Source organism: Vombatus ursinus, unplaced genomic scaffold (genome assembly GCF_900497805.2).
Source record: "Vombatus ursinus unplaced genomic scaffold, bare-nosed wombat genome assembly UNPS02009205.1, whole genome shotgun sequence".
Classification (NCBI taxonomy): Eukaryota; Metazoa; Chordata; class Mammalia; order Diprotodontia; family Vombatidae; genus Vombatus; species Vombatus ursinus.
In genome coordinates, this window is record NW_020948983.1 from 55,908,752 (window position 1) to 55,928,700 (window position 19,949).

Below are 19,949 nucleotides of genomic sequence, written 5' to 3' on the forward strand. Positions count from 1 at the left end.
CCTCTCTTTAGGGGAGCAGCAGTGAGAAGGGGCCTCTCTTTAGGGGAGCAGCAGTGAGAAGGGGCCCGTCTTTAGGGGAACAGCAATGAGAAGGAGCCCATCTTTAGGGGATCCCTAGCAGGATTCCCTTTTAAGCTTCTGTGTTTTCCCTCCCACACAGTGGCCTCTTTGCCTCCCCATCAATCTGAGTCTTCAGGGTCTCCACTGTGATTTGAATCCAAGTCCTCTGACTTCAAATCCTGCCTCTTTACACTGTACCACATCCCATAGGGTTTTGGGGAACAAAGTTCCACATAAATTTCAAGCCTTCTAGAAAAGTAAGCTGTGGATATTATAAGATCAAATCCACATTGGTGCATGCGGAGACCTTAAAGACTCAGGTTGATGGGGAGGTAAGGAGGCTGCTGTGTGGAAGGGAAAACATAGAAGCCTGGGAATCTTGCTGGGGATCCCCTAAATATAGGCCCCTTCTCACTGTTGTGACTCAACTCAGAGTCATCCAGCTAGTAGAATAGAAAGAGTGCAGAACTGGGGGACTGAGGATGTGGAAGCAAATTCTAGCTTGGCCATTTAATACCTCTATAATCTTGGGCAAGTTAACCTGTCTAGGTCTCACTTTTCTTTTCTTTCTTTCTTTTTTTTTTTTAAGGCAATTGGGGTTAAATGACTTGCCCAAGGTCACACAGCTAGTAAGTGTCAAGTGTTTGGTCTGAGGCCGGATTTGAACTCAGGTCCTCCTGATTTCAGGGCCGGTGCTCTATCTACTGCGCCATCTAGCTGCCCCAATAAGTTACCCCCAACCTTGGGCAATCTATTTTTTTAAAATTTTTTTTGGCTAGGCAATGGGGTTAAGTGACTTGCCCAGGCTCACATAGATAGTAAGTGTCAAGTGTCTGAGGCTGGATTTGAATTCAGGTCCTCCTGACTCCAGGTCAGGTGTTCTATCCACTGTGCCACCTAGCTGCCCCTCAATTTTCTTCTCTGTAAAACAAAGGGGTTGACTTCTGAAGTCTCTTCCAGTTCTAAGTGACTGAGGTGGGATTTGAACCCAGATCTTTGTAATTCTAAGTCTAGTGCTCTATCCTCAGTCCCAAAGCTGTTCTTTTCAAAAGGCCTAGCCAGTACCTGCTTGTATCCCCTGAAATAGCCACACATGACATGGATGTGCATAGATACCCTAACAGCAAGTTCCCTAAAGCCTTTTCTGATCCACCTCCAACTCTCTCCCTGCTGTGCTACCTTGCCAAGGGCATCCTGGCCATGGTTAGCCCTTGGGCCAGAGTGTGTGAGCCTTCAAAGTGAAAGTCAATTGCTTCATCATCCTTGATTTCAATTCCATTAAATGAACATGTATTAAATGCCTATGGTATACATGGCATTGTGTTATAAGCACTCTTGCACTAGGGCCAATAGACCCTCATCACCGCTCCCCCTCCCCCAAGTAATACTGATATCTCTTGCTACAAATGAGCCAGTGTGGGTTGACAGAAAGAGCATAGGACTCAGTATTGTGAAACCGCAGCTCTGGTTCTGGATCAGCCATGTGACTTTCAGAAGATTACTTCACCTTTTTATACCTCGGCTTCTTCATCAGTAAAAGGGGGATGATTCATGACATACCAACTTCATAGAGGTGTTGCAAGAATCAAATGAGATAATTGATAAGAAAAATGCTTCAAAAAGTTAAAAGTGCTAGATATCCTCAAAAGGTTGTTTCTAATCTTTTCTTTCCCCTTTAATGGACCTGGGATCAGCATCTCAGGGCTGAGTAATGAGCTGAGGGTTGGTAATGGATTCAGAACCCTGGTCTGTAGCCCTAGTTCTATGCCTGGAAATGTCTGATCTTTCTCTGCCTCCTCTAACCAAGGGGAAGGAGGATCCCTCAGAAAAAGTGATTTGATTTTGCACTGACAAAGAAATGCAAAGAAAAAAAATATCAAGAGAAGAGCAGGAATAGGCCCTGTCCTCAAGAAGCTTCCATTCTAATGGGGAGGACATGTATAGAAAGAGGTGCATACAAGATCCATCCAAAGTAGATGGAAGGCAAAGTGAGCATGGATAGAAGAGGGCCTTATGTACTTGAATATTTCCACCTGTTCTGCTTCTTTGGTCTCTCCTACATGATTTCCACAGATGAGATTGGTTAGATTTCCCCACCAATGCCTTAAAAGTCCCAAGATTCCTAGAAGTAGAGAACCTTGGATGGGGTTGAAGAAAAGGATAAAAGCATGTTAATGTGAAAATTTATGAAATCAGCAGCTAATGGAGTGTTGCACAGTACTTCAAGACTTCAATGATTCTATGATCTGGTCAACATGATCATTCCTTCCCTGGTGCATGTCTCAACCCATTCATGCCTTCTCATCCTGTGCAGTTCTTGCTCAAATAAAGGACATTGGCACACAGTGAAAGTAATAATAGAACCTTGAACTAATACAGAATGTTAGCTCTTTGAGAGCAGGAACTGTGTGTTTTTGTTTTTGCATTTCCAGTCTCCAATTTGGTGCTTGGGATGTGCTAGGTGCTTAATACATGTTTGCCGATTGATTTAATGCTTTCTAGTTTACAAAACTCTTTTCTATTATCTCAATCTCTACCATACTCTATCTCTACCCAAAATCCTATTAGGATGATTTATCATTAGAGGTGACCCTGGGCTCTTCAAGTCAATGCCAACAAAGTGTGAGCTCTGAAAGGTGCTACCAAGCTGGCCCTGGTGATGTATCGTGTATATTTTGTCTGAAGACCAGCTTAGGTACAGAAAGATTCTGTACCAGGAAGCAGGCTACCAGGGAAGGAGTGTTCTTGGCCACAGCAACTCATAAAGACTGTCAGACTAAAGTATAGAGAGGTTTCAATATACATCAGGAGAAGGATTACCACCATTGGCAGAATCATGGATTCTTGAGGTACTTGCAGAAGAAATATCTCATGGAGGAACTCAATAACTATTTGGTGAATTATTTTTGGTGATACAGATTCTGCCTCTGAGAAGCAGCATAACCCAGTGAACAGATAGCCAGTCTTAGTGCCAGGAGAATTCAGCTTTAACACCCATCTCTTAAACATGTTTTCTTTTTTAAAAAAAATTTGTTTAGTATTTTATTTTTCCCCAGTTACACATAAAAACAATTTTTAACATTTGTTTTTAAAAATTTGAGTTTCAAATTCTCTCCTTTCCTCCTTCCTCCCCGCCCCACTGAGAAGGCAAGCAATTCGATATAGGCTATACGTGTATAGTCATGCAAAACATTTCCAGATTAATCATATTAAATACATTTTTTGTGTGACTCCAGGCAAATCACTCAACTTCTCAGGAATCTGAATAACTCTCTAAGGCTAGGAGTAGCAAAGAAGGTACAGACCTGCATTGCTAAAGGGGGTTCTCCATACCAGTGGAATCTCAGGTCCTGTCCCTACATATTATCTCTCCTAAGAGAATGGAAGCCCTTGTGGGCAGGGTATGTATCAGTTTTGTCTTTGTGTCTCTAGCATAGTGTGGGGAATAGTGGGTACTTCATAAATACTGGCTGATAAACTGAATGAATAAGCAAATGAACATCCCCTTCCCTCCACTCCTATTTTTCTTTCCCTTTGTCCCTTGGCCAGGCACACCCAGCCAGGAGAAAGGTAGGGAATGAGCATTGGTGCAGCTGATCTCCTTGTCAGAGTCTCGAAAGAAGCACAGAGACATCAAGTAACTCTCACAGTATCACCTAGCAAAGCCATGAGTCCAGAGCTCCCTTGGCTCCAAGAACTTCCCCTTTCTGGATCGTTTTCCCCAACTTTAATTCTCCTTGGTTTTGTAGTGTCTAATTAAGCTATCTCCTTCCCCTTCTTTTCATTTTAGCTGTAGCTCTTACTTTTGTGGACTTCTTCCTGTTTATAGGGCTTTATTCTTTAATCAGATATTCTTTACTCTCTCCCCAGCCCCAGTGACTTCCACTGTGGAGCCAGCAGAATTCCCCTCTCTATTCCTGGTGACATTTTTCCACTTGTATCCTCTCTACTGTTCAATGTTATCTCATTGCTAAGTGAGATCATAATTCTGCCAGGCATCATGGGAATTCTCAGCAACCCACTGCCTTTGACAAGTAGAGTCCTCCATCTCTGGTTATCCAAGTGCTCATTTGCTTGCTCTCTCTCTACTTCACACACACACACACACACACACACGCTTTTGTCTCTGTGATATTTCAAAGGCTAGGTTCCAGGAAAAATGACCACCTAACCCCAGACCCCCAATCCTCACCACAGAGGCCACCTTTCCCCGTATAGCCACTCAAGGACTAAAGCAGGCAACATTCATTACTGCTAATGAGCATTACATGCCTAATTAAGTCCCTGAGCTCTGTCTGAGGAATCTGACCCAGAGCCTGATCTCCATTCAGGGAAAATATACCAAATAGCTAATGGTCCCTTGTGCCAGGCCCCGATGGTAGTGGCTGCATCTGTGAGACTGCCTATTTGCAGACACACCTCATAGGTCAGCTCTAAAATACTCAACTCACTTGAATCTTTAGCTCTCCCTTAAGATAAACAAACCTCTGCATAACCAGAAGCCAGGTGTACTGCTGTTCCTGCTGCATTCTTTCTCTGATTTTCTGGACTCATCAAAGCCAAGTTTTCAAAGCATGGGTGGCCTCATAAGCACCTTCCCCTCAGTTTGTTCCATCTGATGCTGATCACAGGTGTGGGTAATTTCACATTTACATTACTACTAATAGACCCCTTGCAAGAAGACATATTTTTAAACAATTATTTATTGAGCACCTAATATTCACAAGGCATGCTGATATTTTCATTGGTTTTGAACAGTCCTTAATGTTCTGGGGGATAGGGCTGATCCATTTGTAGAAAGGTTATGGGCAAACAAGCACATTTCCTTATATGAGCCATAATGTGTAGGATATAACGCTGTCATTTTGGGATTAGAAAACAGCCAGGGGATGGGAAAAACTCCCATTTCTCATCATGAAATTCACACCCAGATGGGAACATTACTCATTTGAGCTTCACAGGTTTTCCATATCTAGAGGTAGCTGCCTGTCCAATCTTGTACCCTTTACTACTAAACATCAGTGTTCCACTCTAATCAGGCTGTTCTCCCACACTTATTCCTGACTCCCAGTCTTTGATCATCTCTTTCCCCTGATTTCTAATGCCCACTTCACTTCTTTACTTAAACAAATCCTGTCCCTATTTCAGGGTCCACCTTGAGTCCCATTTTTTTCCATGAGGCTTTTTCCAACCATTCCTGCAAAGTCCAGAGGGAGAGTTTGCTGAAGCCCAACTCCCGAGTAAAGCTGCTGCAGACATACTTATCTCCAGGAACAGTCCAAGTTTATTTCTTAAAATGACACTTTGGTAATGACATTTCACAGTCTGTTAACCTAATGGGCAGGAAGGACATCAGCAGCTGCCACCGTGCTGCTCTCTCTTTGGTGAATTCGAGGATGTCGAGGAGACTTTCATTCACACACAGATCCAGCCCATCCTTCAAGACTCAGTTCAAGTCTCATCTCTTCCATAAAGCCTTCCCTGATTATCCCAGCCTACAGTACTCTCTTCTCTTCACAGAACTTCTGCAGCATCTATACTTTGCAACACAGTCTCACATTTGATTATGTTGCCCATTAGATGTTCTATAATAATTATAACAGTTAGCAATTATGTAGTGTTTTAAGGTTTGCAAAGCACTAGACAGATAACTCATTTGATCCTCAAGACAACCCTGGCAGGTAGGCGATATTATGATACCCATTTTCAGTTGAGGAAACTGAGGCTGGCAGAAGTTAAGTGACTTGCCCAGAGTCACACAGCTAGTGAGTGTCTGAAGCTGGATCTGAACTGAGGTCTTCCTGACTCCATGGCCAGTGCATTATCCACTGAGCTACCTTGCTGCCTCTTAGACAGCATTTACATGGTACTTTAAGGTTTTCCAAGCACTTGCCTCTACTATGTGATGACACATTCCTCTAGGTCAAGGTCCATGTCTTCAAGTAATCAACTAATCAGCAAGTATTTATTCAGCACATGCTCAGATTTTTATACTTAACCCATTACCTGTCCCCAAATCACTTTAACGTCTTTATGCAATAAGGTACATAAAATTTTATGCCAATAAGATGTTAAACACACATAAAAGCAGCCAAAAAAGGAGCAGTGATGATAGATGGACTAAGTGCCATCCTGTGCAGCACAGGATATGTGTCTATATATCCTGCCAGAGTTTCTCCCAGAGGGAGATCAGTGCGGTTTGAAGTAGTCTGTATGTGCCCCATAGTGCCCAGCACAGAGTTGCACACACAGCAGACACTTTGTAATGACCCAGAATCAAGGAATCATCAAATATGAGCACGGCAAAAATGCTTGTGGTCCCTTCTACATCTTGCAACTCAAGAAAATGAGTGCAGTGTCACCAATGCTCAGCCCCATACCTTACATATAGTAAGCCTTTCATAAATGCTTGTTAATGGATTAATTGAATGAATAGTAATTGGCATTGATACAGTAGTTTAAAGTCTGAAAAACCCTTTACATACATAATCTCATTCGATCCTGAGTTGCTGTGAGATAACAAGACTTTGTTATCTCCATTTTCCTCCCAACTGGTATAGGAAAAAGGGTCTTAATCTTTTTTGAGTCGCAGACTCCTTTGACCATCTGGTGGAGCCTATGGACTCCTCAGAATAATGTTTTAAAATAATTAAAGGAAATGTTAAATTTTAATGAGAGGTTCATGAAAAATAAAGATTGTTTTTCCCCATCCAAGTTTATAGACCCTTTGAAATCCAAGACTTCTTGGCCTCCAGTCTAGAACCCTGTGGAGTACTTCCTATACCAGAAAAGACTGTCTTCCTGGAACGTTAATAGTCTTAGAGAGTTGCCTGGGACTTTGAGAGGTTAAGTGACTGATGGTGTCAGAAGTGGGAGAAGAACTCAAGTCTGAGTCCAGTACTCTCTCCCTTGGGGTACACGAAGTGACTTCGACAAAGTTAGCCTAACGGCAGAAGTAGGAGTAGAAGCCAGATCTCAAGTAATTCGCAGGTTTTCCATATCTAGAGGTAGCTACCTGTCCAATCTTGTACCCGTTACTGCTAAATATTAGTGTTCCATTCTAATCAGGCTGTTCTCCCACACTTATTCCTGGCCAGAGCTTTGTGTAGAAGGGTTAACAAAAGTCCTGAAACCCAGAAACCTTCCAGCCCCTGCACTGCCCCCAGACCCCAGCAAAGGATCATGTTACAACATAGCCTGGAGACTTACCACCACCTGGCCCACCCACCGCTAATGGTTTGTCACCATAGATTTGACCACAAAATGTTTGTTTCATCTGCAAAAGGAAAAACAACACCTAACTTCTCTTAAGAGAGAAAACAGACTGAATGATCTCTAATGGCCCTTCCAGCTCTAAGAACAATAATCCTTTGATGTTCTGAGTTTGTAGTATTCTCCGATAGGAAAGAAAGTTTAGGCCAAAAGGCAAAATCAAAGTGATAGAACTGGCCAAAGCTGTCCCCAGCAAGAGGGAAAGAATGCACAATCAAAGAATAGTCTGTTCTTACTGAATCAAAAAGGCATTTATTATTATCCCCAAGCCCTAGAAATACAAAGAAAAGAAAATGAGGCAATTCCTGCCTGTTGTTGTTCAGTCATGTCTGACCCTTCATGATCTCATGGATCATACTATCCATAGGGTTTTCTTGGCAAAGATACTGGAGGGGTTTGCCATTTCCTTCTCCAGCTCATTTAACAGATGAGGGAACTGAGGCAAACAGGATTAAGTGACTTGCCCAGGGTCACACAGCTAGTAAGTGCCAGAGGTCAGTTTTGAACTCAGGCCTTCCTGACTCCAGGCCCAGAGCTCTACCCATTGGGCCACCTAGCGGCCTCCTTATCATCCTTTTATTCATTTGCTAATCTTGCCTAAATAAAGAGTTAAGGGAGGATAAACAACTAAAGTCTCCAAAGGTCTTTTAATATCTTCTGCAAAATGGCACTGTAGTTGTCCTCAAGGAAGGACACAAGGGACTTTACCTAAGAATTTTATTGAGCTAGTTCACCACATTTTGGATTAGCAGTAATTTGAATTTATAAGGGCATTTTAACTTGACTCCTTTCTTGTTATATTGTCATTTTTTTTGTTTTGTTTTAAAGCTATATCCATTATTTGCACTCTCCTACAATGCTTCGATCTCCCTTCAAGGCTCTGCTTGAAATGTTAGCTTCAACAAGAACCCTTTCCCCTGGTGTCTTTCCCTCCAAAGTTCCCTTCCTTGCACTCTTTATATATCTTGTAAATACCTATTTATGTACATGTTGTCTCCCCCATTAAAATGTAATGCCTTTGAGGGCAGGGACTGATTTTGTCTTTTCTTCATTTCCCCAACTCTTAGCATTGTGCCCGGCATATAGAAAGTGCTTTACCAATGCTAGTTGTCTGTCTAATGAAACTTCCTTCTCTAAGGCCACCAAAGATCTCCTAAATTGCCAAATCCACTGGTTTTCTCCCAGTCTTCATTCTCCTTGACCTTTCTGTAGAACCCTTTCTCTTTCCCTGGCTTCTTTGACAATGCTATTCTCATTTTCTCTGAGTACTACCCAACAGCTTTGTCCATTGTCACCTTTAATTTCTTCTTTACATTCTCTCATGGATCCTCCCAACTAGCACCTTCTCCCTAAATTAATTATAACATTTAGCATGTGTATAGTGCTTCCTATGTGCTAGGAATGGTGCTAAGTGTTTTACAGTTATTTTCTCATTTGATCCTCACAACAACCCAGGGAAGTGGGTGCTATTATTATCCTCATTTTACAAATGAGGAAAGCGAGGCAAACAGAGGTAAAGGGCCACATGGCTAGTCAGTGTCTGAGGCTGGATTTGAACTATGGTCTTCCTGATTCCAGACCCAATGGTCTATTTACTGCATCACCTAGCTGCTTCTATAAGTGTATGTGTATGTGTATGTGTACATATACAAATAGGTAGAGAGAAGGAGGAAGGGAGGGGAAAAGGAAGGAGAGAGAAAGAGAGAGAGAGAATGAATTTGAGAGATTACCTATCTATACACAAAGTGTCCCAAAAGTCTTAGTGTATTTTAATGTTTTGAGAATTTAAAACATCACTAAGACTTTGAGGACACCCTGTATGTTCCTGTTGTCTTTTTCAACTAGACTGTATACTCCTTAGGATAGTGTCACAGGCAGGGATTATTTCACTTCTGTCTCTGTGCCCTCAGCAACCGAGTACAGTGTCTGGTACATAAGAAGTACTTCATAGATGCTTACTGATTGCTTAACTGGTAACACTCCCATGTGACTTTAACTGTCATCTCTAGAAGGGATGATAATCCAGAGCTCATCCTCAGGACTGGCTTTTAACAAATCAGGGAAGTCAAAATTTGTCTTTGGTTCCCCTCTCCAAAAGAAAAATATCATTAAATACTTGCACGCGCAAGATGCTAAAGGTACAAAGACAAAATAAAAAACTGTCTCTGTCTCTAAGAACCTTATATTTTTTGAGGGATACAATATATATAAATGGATATGTATATACCTACATATATACCTATGCCTCCATATATATGTATATGTACATGTGTATACATATACATACACACACACATATACATATAATCATTTGAAGAACTGGAAAAGAGTACTAACAACGAAGGAGCTCAGGATAGTGCTTCCCATAAGAGATGGAACAGGAGCTGAACCTTGATGAAAGCTAGTGATGCTAAGAATCCAAAGTGAAGAGGAACTGCCTTCCAGGCAGAGGGAACAGCTTAGGTAAAGACCTGGAGGCAGGAGATCGAGTGCCAAGTTTAAAGGAATAGCTCTACCCTCACCCACTCCCTTAACCAAACCTTGCTTGGAAAAACTCTGATACCAATCAGTTACACCTTAATGTGGATGTAAGTCAATTTACCCACTGTAATTTGCTTTTTAAGCTTGATCTTTCATTAGAGGAGAATAAAAGGTCAGTCTTCCAGTTAAGGAATTTCAAGCATCAGGGAACAGGTGAAGGATTGCTGTGAGGATTAAATGAGATATTGTATGTGCAAGTCCTTTAAAAATTGCAGGGCTCTATAAATGTAGTCTATGATTACAATCATTCCGAGCATTTCAGTGAATGACGGGAGGAAGAACCAGTGAAAGGCAGCATCTGTCTCCATGGGAGCTCTACACCCAGCAGAGTCTGGCTCAAAAGACACACAGCTCTGTTTTCCCAACCAGACTAGTGAGGTGAGATGTGAAGAGAAGTCAAGTTTAAGGGTGACCCTTAAATTTATTAGGATCCAGACTAAGAAGGTATCTTAACCTGGTCACTTCATCTTACAGATGGGGAAACTGAGGCCAAAAGAATTGAAAGGACTTGCCCAAGGTCACACAAGTAGTAAGCAGCCTGGCCAGGATTTGTCTCAGGGTCCTTCGACTCCAAATCCAGAGATCCTTATCCAAAGTTACTTGACCCCAGGCTTATCCTCAGCCAGAATGAAAGACTAACCAAGGGCTTCTAGATATGTACTCTGAAAGGTCAGACTGAGGAAGAAGCTGCCTCCTTCTGGCATTAATCAGCCTTTTTGCTAATCATCCCTCTCTTCTTTCTAGCCTGAGTTCTTCTCTTCCTCTCTCCCTCTTGCCCTCTAGATGAAACTGCCATTAAATGACTAATAAGGATTATTTTCTAAATGTTGCTAATGAGCTGTCTTTAAAATTTTCTATTAATCACCCAAACCACCTTGCCTGACTGTGGTCAGGGAGATGTGCTGGCTATATCTGATTATGTATTTAAGCGTGGCTTTCTCTAGCTGTGTAATTCTGGGCAAATCACTTATCCTCAGTTTCCTTATTTGTAAAATGAGGGAAGGTGGACCTGATGACCTTTAAGACCTCTTCCAGCTCTAAATCTATGATCCTATTCGTTTAATTTTAAAAATAGGAGAGCTTGGGGGACAGTGAGATCATTTGGGCTGTGGAGTCAAGGGTTTGTGTTAGTCCACTGAAAGAAATAAGGATGGATGGATGGCTTGGCAGTAGGGGTGGGCAAGAAGACACTCTCTGGGGGCAGCTAGGTAGTACAGTGGTTAGAGCACCGGCCCTGACATCAGGAGGACCTGAGTTCAAATCTGGCCTCAGACCAAACACTTGACACTTACTAGCTGTGTGACCCTGGGCAAATCACTTAACCCCAATTGCCTATAAAAAAAAAAAGACACTCTCTGAACATTTTCCTGAGTATCCCAGTATTCTAACTTAGGTCTTATCTGACTAGACCAAGAACAGGCCTTGATCTCTCATAGGACCCAGAAAAATCTATTATTTTTCAAGTGCTTAGCATAGTGCCTGGCACACAGTAGGTGTTGAATAAATGTTTATTCTCTTCCTTTCCTGTTTTTGAGAGGGAGCTATATGGCACAGAACAGAAAGACCTGCATTCACATCCAGCCTCAGACACTAACTGTTACCCCTGGGCAAGTTCCTTAATCTCTGTCTGCCTCAGTTTCCTCATCTGTAAAACAGGAATAATAATAGCACCTACCTTTGAGAGATGTTGTGATCATATTTAATGAGATAATATTTGTAAAAGTACTTAGATATTATCATCTTCATCATTGTTATTACAAATGGCATCAATGGTCCAGTAGAAATATCAAAGGAGATAATTGTAAAGCACTTAGCACAGTGCCTAGCATTTAAAAAATGCTTATTTCTCTGTCCCCCTCTTTTCTTCCATAAGATTGTAAGCTCCCTGAGAGCAGGGACTGTCTTTTGTCTCTTTTTGTATCCCCAGCACTTACCACAGTGCCCGGCATACAGTAGGTGCTTAATAAATGTTCACTGAATTGAATCGATTTTTTTGGAGTCATTTCAATGTAAGGAGTGCTTTTCGGTCTAGACCGCATCATCCCTCTTCAGATCATTCTGGCAGGTGGGTCTCAATCTTCCCTTGGGCGGCGCTACCAGAACCAGAGCACCAGGGCCACCCCTCGATAGTGCCCTGAAGCTTTGGTGCCACTGCCAAAATAAGAGCCTGATTTAGACATCAGGGACCATGGCTTCAGGAAGGTCTGAGCTTCAGACTGGCTCTTCATCAAACCTCCAAAATAATTCCAGATGTTTCACTGATGGATCCTGTGGCCTCTTCCCTACATAATAATTATCTTTTAATGAGCTACATTAATGCAAATTGGATACAACAGGAAATAAATTTCACAATGAATGTGCACCAGGCTCTGTAGGTAGCACTCCTTCTGCTCTTCCCCTCCTCCCAACTGAGGCACTAAGTTCTAAAGGCCTGGGGTTGGGGGTGGGGGTGGGGAAGAAGGGAAAGAGGGATAGGAAAAGGGTAAGGAAGAATCCATCTCTAGAATGTAGGGCTGGGAGGTTGGATGGGACATCTTGGAGTTGGTTCAGGCACACATCTATGCAACTTTGAAGGAATTCATTCATTCAAAAAGCTGAATTCATTCATTAAAAGAATTCATTCATTGAAAAAATATTCATTGAATTCCTACTATGTGACAGGCTCTACGGAGGAGGTCAGATCCATCCTTCAGCAAGCTGTGACACATGACTTCTAACATCAAGAGAAAGCAATATAGTAGAGTGGAAAGTGCTCTGAATTCATAGCTGGCCAAGTGATCTGAGTTCAAATCCTTACTACCTATGTGACCTTTAACCAGTCACCTATACTCTCTGGGCCTCAGTTTCCCTATTTACAAAAGGGGGGATGTTGATCTCTAATTCCCTTCCAAGTACTAATCTATGAGCCTCCAAGGATGGCAAAGGGAAAAGAAGACAGTGGGAAAAGGGAGATGAATGTCTCCCTCCCACTCAGCCTTGGGAATCAAGAGAAGTGAGAAGTTTGCTTAATTATCACCCTGGCCTATTCTGAGCCAAGTGACTCAGGCCTTCTTGTCGGTTCATCCTCTATCCTCATACACCCTGAAAGGGCAGGAAGGAGAGAGAAATTACTGAGGGAGGGCAGTACTAATGCAAGTTAGATGTAAAGAAGTATTTAATGAGGGGGAGAGGTGTAAGCATCTGGAATGGGTGGTTGAGGAAAGTTATAGGTTGTGCTTAGAGCCTAAATGACACCATTCTGCAATGAATTATATTACACTGTGTTCTCTAGCTACTTGAGGGGCAGTGTAGTGGAATAGATACACTGATGGACTTGGAGTTAGGAAGGTCTGAGGTTCAAATTCTGCCTCAAACATAAATAAGGCATTCCGAGCCTCAGTTTTGTAATCTGTAAAATGGCACAATGCCACCTGAAATGCGTGCCTCACAGGGTTGTTGTGAAGCTCAAATGAGAAAACTTATGTAAGGTGCTTTGCAGACTTGAAAGCATTACATACATGGTCATTGTTATCATTATTCTACTTCTGTTGGTCAAGTTCCCCCAACTAAATTTTAAGTTCCTGGAGGGCACAGACCATGTCTTATACTGTCTCTTGTATCCCTCTGAGAACCATAGGGCTAGAGATATAGTAGCCTAAGAAATACTAATTAAACAGCTGGATATTTCATGAAAGCTGGGAAGGAGATTTGAAAATTGTCTAGTCCAATGGTTTCAAATAGAAATCAATCCCAGTGAGCCACCTATTGACTCAGAAAACCTCAAGTTAACATTATCTATGCTGTACTGCATTTATATTTATTTTGTTAAACATTTCCCAATCAAATTTAATCTGGTTCTAGCTGCACTCCTCGAGTTTGACATCTCTGGCTAGTTTGCCTCCATCATGAGAAACTTGCCCAAGGTCATATGGCTATTTAGTTCTAGGATTGTAACCCAGGTGTCCCAGATTCATTCTGCTGTCATAGCACTGTCTTTCATTTTAGCACCTATCAGTTCAAGAGCTACTCTACACAGTAAAGAGTAAACACATGTAAAAATAAGGCAGCAGAAGCTAAAAAAAAAAGGGAAATAGGATCAATAGTTTGGAACAACTGGAAAAATTAACAACCCATTGTGATCGTATTCTCAGGGTGTTAGGGAGAATGTCTCTAACTCTCTGAGCTTAATGTCAGAGAAGACAACCATAGTCCCCTCCAAAGCATCTTTAGCCAGAGAGAATCCTAGGCTGGGGAGAGAAGGGGGGGACTAGGGGATTAACCTAGACTAGGATTTCTCATGTGCGCAGATACAAATGTGCCTAGGACTCCCAGAGCCAGCTGGAAATCTAGGGTTGTCCTCTGGGCAATGGGCACAGAGTTGGTCCAATCTGCTCTTCTGGCAAGTATTTCTGAAGGACATGTATCTGGGCAGATTGGGGACAAATACACTCATGACATTTAACTCTTCAGCACATGGCCACGGTACAGTGTTTGCACAGTTAATATAAATATGCCCACTGGATATTGACACAATGGAAACCAAATTTGAAAGGTCTTTATCAGATGCTTAACGCACCTTTGATGACTAAAACAAAGACTTTTTACCTAAAACAAAACAAACCCCCTCCCTCCCATGAACACATAGACAAAACCCACTTAACTTTCAACCCATTCCCCTGGGCTAAGTCAGACTGGGAAACTGGGATTTCTCTGAGTGGATAGACATTTAGTGCCATGCACTGAAGGCCCCTCACATGCACAGCTCTGAACTAGGTGTACTGGAGGAATCCACAAGAAGGAAAGAGACTAATCACACAGTCTTTTGCCCTTGGGAGTTCCCAGTATGGAGGAGGAAACAGGACCTACACAAACATATCCATGGGAACACACAAATACAGAAGTAAACAGACACAATCAACCACATCAGTAAGAGGTAGAGAGTTCAGAGGATAGAAGCCATCTGTAAGGGATGACTTAGAAGAGATCTCTGCACTGAAAAGGGGATTAGACTCGATGACCTTGAGCTCCCTTCCAGGGCCAAGATTCCATGTGGTTCTGGACATGTAAAAGGGGAGAATGAAGATTCCCCCTTATACCAAGTCAAAATCAAACTCCATGTGACTTCTTTCTATTGGTTCCAGTTTGCCACCGGATCTAACTTTGTCCTGATCTAACTAAAGCATGTCTTTTTTCACTTCCTGAACTTCCAAATGAGATATTTGTAAAGACTTAGCACAATAATAATTAAGCACATAGTAGGTACTTAATAAATTCTTGTTCCCTTCTCTTACCCCCTTCCCTTTTCTTCAACATCTAAACTCCAATTCTGAAGAATGTGTATTTTGGGTAGCCACCTGTGGCTGCAGATTTGGACAGATGTGTCAGAAAGGGTCCTTGGGAACTTTCCTGCTACTAACCTAATAAAATGGTGAGGAAAGCTCCTTTGACTATATCTTTCAACCAAACGGGTTTCAACTCAGTGGCTGTCTAATGTCTGGCATCACTTCCCAATTTAATGACTTTGGGGAGGTTTGTGTTTTAAGACTGAAAGGAAAATATCTAAATCACTCTTCCAAGGGCCTGAGCAAGAAAAACAAACAGAGACTGATTCATAATGATCTAACCCCATTTTTTCCTCCTTTTTCTTTCTCTTCCCTTCCTCTGGGCCAATTTAAGACAGCTCATTCCACAGGAAAAGAGGGGTTTGAGCTGAGCTCAGAACATCCTTGAGATAGAATAGGTTTAAGATTCAGCTCCACCTTAGCCTTGCTCTAAGTCTGTCTCTTGGAACAATAGCGAAAAGGAAGGACCAGCTCTCTCTCCTAGGGTTTGCCCTTAAGTCTTTTCAATCATTTCCCCCCTACATTTCCATCTCTCAGATTTGTCTCTTCTTTTCCATTCTCACTGATACAACCCTAGTCCCAGCCCTCATCATTTCATATCTGGACTACTGCAATAATTACGTATTTTCCTGCCTCTGGTCTCTTCTGACTCCAATCTAATCTGTGCTCTATTGCCAGAGCAATTTCCCAAAACATCCCTCCCCTGCTCAAAGACCTTTAAGAGCTCCACATCATGTGGTGACAAAGCCCAAACTTCTGAGCCTGAGAAGTAAGGCTGGAGACAATCTGCGCCATCTCATCTCTCATTCTTCTCCTACTAGAATCCTCTATGGCTGTTGCATTCAAACACAATGAATATGTGCTCCCAATCATTCCCCTTTCCTGGAATGCCATCTTTACTTGTCTAAATTCCTTGGATGAAAAGCTACTGCTTTCAAAGATAGTCCATTCTGCTTTGGGATATATATAATTGTTAGGAAGTTTCCTATAATTTCTACTTCATGCTCTTAGTTCTTGATTTAATCGCCAAAGGAGGAGAGGAAAGGAGGGAGAGGAAGAAGAGGGTGTATGAACAGAAGAGACTAACAGCTGTCCAGACTAGAGAAGTGGGTCATTCTAACAACAGGTGTGTGTGTGCGTGTGTGTGTGTGTGTGTGTGTGTGTGTGTGTTAATAGAAAGACATGGGAAGTGATCCTTTGGGCTAGCTATGGCTTTCTCTCCCTGTATGATGTGGAGAACCTACTTGACATATACATCTTCCCTCTTCTGCCTCTCACCTCCTTAATCCCCCAACCCCCAATTCTCTATTTCTTGGAAGAGATTAAGATGAAAAGCTAATACATTGAAAAACCACGCATGGCAAAATTTCTACCCAAGCACTGTTTTTTTGTTGTTGTTTTTTTTTTTTTTCCCGGGAAAGGGACTCGAAAAAGCCTCTTAAAATGCAGCCTGATCTATAAACCAAAAACTATGCAAATGGAACAGGCCCTATCCACCACTGCTGCCACCCAGGCACAAGTCCCCATTAAAAAAACATTCCCTCTCTGACTGCGGTACTTGGCTTGCAGATTCTGAATGTCAATAGTTCCCCCAGTGACAGTGGGAAGAAGGTTGAAAGGTTAGCAGTTTTAGGAAGCTAATTGCCAACAGTAAATTAGAATTATGAACACACTGGTCCTCTTTTGTCACTCTCCCTCCCCTCTCCACCCACTCCATCTTCCTTCCCAAAGCATCCCCAAGTCCCAAGTAAGACAGCAATTTAAAACCTTGCTTGGTAACCTAAAATGCAGCTTTCTGTTATGGGGAGATTGGAGAAAATGAATTCCCATCCCCCCGGTAAGAATTCTTGGTTTGCAGATATAAGCTAAGAAATAATAGAGGCTGAAAGTGCCCAGGACCTACATGCTGTTATGGTGCAGGTGTCTTACTACAGCCCCCCAAGTCTGGGGCTAGAGTTAATGGGATTGGAGGAAAAAACAACAAAACAAAAAGCAAATCAAAATAATCCCCACAAGGACAAGGAATAAAAGACCAGGTTTGGCAGAAAAGAAAACCTTAAAAAATATGCCAGACCTAAAAAGTTGTGCCCACAGGTCTATCTGATTTCATGAGGAAGGCACATCTAGTAGGCAGCTGTACCATCTCCAGGAGAGGGGGCCTGGTGCAATGGATCAAAAGCTGACCTTGGAATCAGACAGACTTGGGTCCTACCTCTGACGTACCTTGGCTAGGTGACCATGGACAAGGCAGTGAATCTTTAAGTGGCTCCAGGAAACTCCCTATGGTAACTCTGTTGTCAGTTTCAGTCATGTCTGACTCTTTGTGACCTCTTGGATCTCTGTCCCTGGGGTTTTCTCGGCAAAGATACTGGAGTGGTTTGCCATTTCCTTCTTCAGTGGCAAACAGATTAAGTGATTTGCCCAAGGTCACACAGCTAGGAAGTTTCTGGGGCTGGCTTTGAACTCAGGTCTTCTTGATTCCAAGCCTAGCACCCCTAGCACTGCACCACCTGCTATAGTGGAACTGTCCAGAGGTAGAGGGAGTTTCTACACAAATAAATCTCCATATCAGTTAAATCACAGATCCTGGCATCCCTCCCCTAAAAAACAAAAACTCCACATTCCTCCCCACCCCCCATCATCTCCATTACTCTCCCACAACAGTATTGTAAGTCTTTGCTAAGCAGAGGATTTAGTCTAATCCTTCTCATTTTACAGATGAGAAAACTGAGGCCTAGAGAAGGAAAGTGATTTGTTCAGTCATAGAAGCAGTGTAGTATAAAGAAAAGAACTCTGGGTTTGGAGATATTGAATCCCAGCCTTGCTGCTGACTTCCTGTGTGCCTTTAGGCAAGATACCTCTCCACTCTGGGCCTCAATTTCCTCATCTATAAAGGGAGGGAATTGTATTAAATGGTCTCTAAAGTTCCTTTCAGCTCTAAATGCTATAATTAAACAGAAGAGACAAGATTCAAACCCAGGTCTTCAGTCTTTAAATCCAGTGTTCTTTTTGTAGGTCAGGCCATGGAACACAGCACTGCACCCAGTTTGGGGGATTTCCTAATGTTTCCTCAATCACTACTAACTCTAAAGTTTTGGAAAATAATGCTCCTCCTAGAATACTAGAACATTCATTCATTCATTCATTCATTCATTCATCCATTCATCCATACAAGAGGCACCGTAAACTTCTTCAGTGTATGTTGCACTGTTCTCAGGGGTGGGGAAGCTTCGGCCTTAAATTTGGATTCGGTCAAAAGGCAGCACTTAAGGATCTGGAAGGCCACATGTGGCCTTGAGGCGGAAGGTTCCCCACCCCTGTTCTAGGCACTTCTGAAAATAAGTAACAGTAGGCCTAACCACCAAAGAAAACAAACAAATCCTGCTTTAATGCTGCCTGTTATCACAAGCCTGTTGTGTCCACATTCCCTGGCTGTCCCTGGCTTTGTGTCCTGAGGATTTTTAGGAATGAGAACAATCACTTGTGTTCTGTTGATTCTCTCCCACCATCTGTTCTTCTCCATACTCAGGCCAGGCTGATTGGCACCATGGTGTCAGAGGACAGCCCCATGAAAGGCAAAGCCGTGGTTGGGGGGAGTCAGGGCTGAGACCCCCCTCCACCTGGCCATCTGACCCCCCACCTGCCCCAAACACACACACACACACACACCCTCTTCTACTCTATACTCTCCAATCTACAAGTCTTTGGTTTAACACAAACCCTAGCTGTTGAGATTCTACTACATATGTATATTCTAAGGCTCCTCTTAGCAGCTGCAGAATGGGGAAAAGAAGAGCCCCCACCTCACAGGGAAGTTGTAAGAATGATATGAGATAATATATATATGCATACATATACATATACATATACACACACACCCACACATGCACACATGTACATTGTGTATATGTGTGTGCATACGTGGGCCCAGAGTCAGGAAGATCCAAGTTCAAATCCAACCCCCTACACTTACTAGCTGTGTGACCCTGGGCAAGTCACTTAACCTCTGAACTTTGATGACTTTGACAGCCTTGTGAAACTCTGCCTCATGTACATCCAATTCATGTGAAAGTCAAGACATCATCCTCATGATGTCATTGGTCCTCTTCGAGAACGAAGGAAGAACAACAGCCTAGGAGGCAGCTAGGTGGTGAAGTGGATAGAGCACCAGGCCTAGAGTCAGGAAGGCCTGAGTTCAAATCCAACCTCAGACACTTACTATATGTGTGACTGTGGGCAAGTCCCTTAACCCTGTTTGCCTCAGTTTCCTCATCTGTAAAATGAGCTGGAGAAGGAAATGGCAAACCACTCCAGTATCTTTGCCAAGAAAACCCCACAGACAGTATGCTCCATGGGGTCACAAAGAGATGGACATAATGAAACAACTGAAGAATGAATATATATATGATATATCTTATGTTATAAAATAATAATATGTAAGTGCATCGTAAACCTTAAGGTGCTATATAATAGATAGTTTAGAGCTAGCATTTACAAAGGGCTTTCAAGTTTTCAAAGATTATCTATAAATATTATCTCATTTTATCCTCCCAACAATCCTGGAAGGTAGGTGCTATTATTATCCCCATTTTTACAAATAAGTAAACTGAGGCATAAAGCGACGAAGTGACTTATCCAGGGTCACACAGCTAAGTGTGTGAGGTCAGATTTGAACTCAGGTCTTCCTAACTATAGGTCTAACTGTGGCTCTATCCACTGAGCCTCTTATTATTATATGTGAATCACAAACTGAGG

At 42.4% G+C, this 19,949-nt stretch overlaps 1 protein-coding gene across 1 annotated transcript in view; it reads right to left on the reverse strand.

Annotated features, from left to right (window-relative positions):
• Nucleotides 1–19,949, reverse strand: part of MEGF11 (multiple EGF like domains 11) — a 297,384-nt gene that overhangs the window by 156,041 nt on the left and 121,394 nt on the right. The window lies entirely within an intron of this gene.